The sequence below is a fragment of the Mus caroli genome, unplaced genomic scaffold (genome assembly GCF_978045245.1).
Source record: "Mus caroli unplaced genomic scaffold, Mus_caroli_1 scaffold_21, whole genome shotgun sequence".
NCBI lineage: Eukaryota > Metazoa > Chordata > Mammalia > Rodentia > Muridae > Mus > Mus caroli.
Window position 1 is genome coordinate 2,480,932 of NW_028227276.1, and position 3,732 is coordinate 2,484,663.

Consider the following 3,732-nt stretch of genomic DNA (forward strand, 5'->3'; position numbering starts at 1 on the left):
GAGAGATTCAGAGAGAGAGAGACAGAGAGAGACACAGAGAGAGACACAGATAGACACAGAGAGAGACAGAGAGAGACAGAGATAGGGATAGAGAGAGACATTGAGAGAGACAGAGAGACAGAGAGAGAGTGAGAGAGACAGAAACAGAGACAGAGAGAGAGACAGAGAGAGACAGAGACAGAGTGAAATAGACTGAGTGAGACAGAAAGAGCGACAGAAAGAGAGACAAAGATAGAAACAGAGAGAGACAGACAGGGACACAGAGAGAGAAAGAGAGAAACTGAGAGAGAGACAGAGAGAGAGACAGAGAGAGACAGAGAGAGAGACAGAGAGAGTGACAGAGAGAGACAGAGAGAGAAAAAGAGACAGAAGGAGAAAGACAGAGATAGAGAGCGAGATACAGGTAGACACAGAAAGAGACAGAGCTAGACAGAGAGATACAGAGAGAGAGACAGAGAGAGACATAGAGAGACAGAGAAACAGAGAGAGACAGGGAGAGACAGAGTGAGAGACAGAGAGAGACAGAGAGAGAGAAAGAGAGAGACAGAGACACAGAGAGAGACAGAGAGTGAGACACAGAGAGAGACAGAGAGAGAGACACAGAGAGAGACAGAGAGAGAAAGAGAGAGACAGAGAGAGACAGAGATAGGGATAGAGAGAGACATAGAGAGAGACAGAGAGCAACAGAGAGAGACAGAGAGAGACATAGAGAGACAGAGAGAGACAGAGAGAGAGGTAAAGAAAGACACAGAGAGAAAACGAGAGAGAGACAGAGAGACAAAGAGAGACAGAAGTGAGAAAGAGAGAGACAGAAAAGAGACAAAGAGAGAGAGACAGAGAGAGACAGAAAAAGAGAGAGAGCGACAGCGAGAGATGGAGAGAGACATACAGTGAGAGACATAGAGAGACAGAGAGAGACAGAGAGAGACACAGTGAGATACAGAGAGAGACAGAGAAAGATTCAGAGATACAGAGAAAGACAGAGAGAGAGACAGAGAGAGACAGAAAAGAGACAAAGAGAGAGAGACAGAGAGAGACAGAGAAAGAGAGAGAGAGCGACAGAGAGAGATAGAGAGAGACATACAGAGAGAGACATAGAGAGACAGAGAGAGACACAGAGAGAGACAGAAAGAGACAGAGAGAGAAAAAGAGAAAAACAGAGACAGAGAGAGAGACAGCGAAGACAGAAAGAGACAGAGAGAGACAGAGAGAGACACAGAGAGAGGAAGAGAGAGACAGACAGAGAGAGACAGAGACAAAGGGAGAGACAGAGAAAGACAGAGAGAGACAGAGAAAGAGACAGAGAGAGATATAGAGAGACAAAGAGAGACACAGAGAGAGACAAAGAGAGATACAGAGAGAGATAGAGAGAGAGTGAGAGAGACAGAAAGAGAGACAGAGAGAGACAGTGATAGGGATAGAGAGAGAGACAGAGAGAGACAGAAAAGAGACAAAGAGAGAGACAGAGAGAGACACAGAGAGAGACAGAGAGAGAGAGACAAAGAGAGAAACAGAGAGAGACAGAGAGAGAGACAGAGAGAGACAGAAAGAGACAGAGAGAGACACAGAGAGACACAGAGAGACACAGAGAGAGGAAGAGAGAGAGAGAGACAGAGACAAAGAGTGAGACAGAGAGAGACAGAGAAAGAGACAGAGAGAGATATCGAGAGACATAGAGAGACACAGAGAGAGACAGAGAGAGACAGAAAGAGAAAAAGAGTGACAGAGAAAGACAGAGAGAGGCAGAGATAGATAAAGAAAGACAGAGAGAGAGACAGAGAGAGACAGATAGATACAGAGAGAGACAGAGAGAGACACAGAGAGACACAGAGAGACAAAGAGAGAGGAAGAGAGAGACAGAGAGAGAGAGACAAAGAGAGAGACAGAGAGAGACAGAGAAAGAGACAGAGAGAGAGATAGAGAGACAGAGAGAGACACAGAGAGAGAGAAAGAGAGAGACAGAGAGAGACAGAGAGAGATAGAGAGAGAGTTAGAGACACAGAAAGAGAGGCAGTGAGAGACAGAGATAGAGATAGAGAGAGACATATAGAGAGACAGGGAGAGAAATAGAGAGAGTGAGAGAGACAGAAAAAGAGACAGAGAGAGAGATAGAGAGAGACAGAGTGAGATAGACTGAGTGAGACATAGAGAGAGACAGAGAGGGACAGAGAGAGACAGAGAGACAGAGAGAGACAGGGAGAGACAGAGAGAGAGAGACAGAGATAGAGACAGAGAGACACCGAGGGAGACAAAGAGAAAGACAGAAAAAGACAGAGAGAGACACAGAGAGAAAGAGAGAGAGACAGATAGAGACAGAGAGAGACACAGAGAGAGACATAGAGAGAGTGAGAGAGACAGAAAGAGAGAGAGACAGAGAGAGAGACAGAGTGAGATTGACTGAGTGAGACAGAAATAGAGAAAGAGATAGAGACCGAGAGAGACAGAGAGAGACACAGAGAGGAAAGAGAGAGACAGAGAGAGAGACAGAAAGAGAGACAGAGAGAGACAGAGAGAGACAGAGAGAGACAGAGAGAGACAGAGAGAGAAAAAGAGAGAGACAGAGAGAGAGACAAAGAGAGACAGAGAGAGTGACAGAGAGAGACAGAGAAAGACAGAGATAGAGAGCTAGACACAGGGAGACACAGAGAGAGAAGAGCTAGACAGAGAGATACAGAGAGAGACAGAGAGACACATAGAGAGACAGAGAGACAGAGAGAGACAGGGAGAGACAGAGAGAGAGACAGAGAGAGAGACTGAGAGGGACAGAGAGAGAGAAAGAGAAAGACAGAGACACAGAGAGAGACAGAGAGTGAGACACAGAGAGAGACAGAGAGACAGATAGAGACACAGAGAGAGACAGAGAGAGACAGAGAGAGACAGAGAGAGACAGCGAGAGACAGAGAGAGAGACCGAGAGAGACAGAGAGACAGAGAGAGACAGAGAGAGACAAAGAGAGAGACAGAGAGAGACAGAGATAGAGACAGAGATAGACAGAGAGAGACAGAGATAGAGACAGAGATAGACAGAGACACAGTTAGAGAGACAGAAAGAGACACAGAGAGATTCAGAGAGAGAGAGACAGAGAGAGACACAGAGAGAGACACAGATAGACACAGAGAGAGACAGAGAGAGACAGAGATAGGGATAGAGAGAGACATTGAGAGAGACAGAGAGACAGAGAGAGAGTGAGAGAGACAGAAACAGAGACAGAGAGAGAGACAGAGAGAGACAGAGACAGAGTGAAATAGACTGAGTGAGACAGAAAGAGCGACAGAAAGAGAGACAAAGATAGAAACAGAGAGAGACAGACAGGGACACAGAGAGAGAAAGAGAGAAACTGAGAGAGAGACAGAGAGAGAGACAGAGAGAGACAGAGAGAGAGACAGAGAGAGTGACAGAGAGAGACAGAGAGAGAAAAAGAGACAGAAGGAGAAAGACAGAGATAGAGAGCGAGATACAGGTAGACACAGAAAGAGACAGAGCTAGACAGAGAGATACAGAGAGAGAGACAGAGAGAGACATAGAGAGACAGAGAAACAGAGAGAGACAGGGAGAGACAGAGTGAGAGACAGAGAGAGACAGAGAGAGAGAAAGAGAGAGACAGAGACACAGAGAGAGACAGAGAGTGAGACACAGAGAGAGACAGAGAGAGAGACACAGAGAGAGACAGAGAGAGAAAGAGAGAGACAGAGAGAGACAGAGATAGGGATAGAGAGAGACATAGAGAGAGAC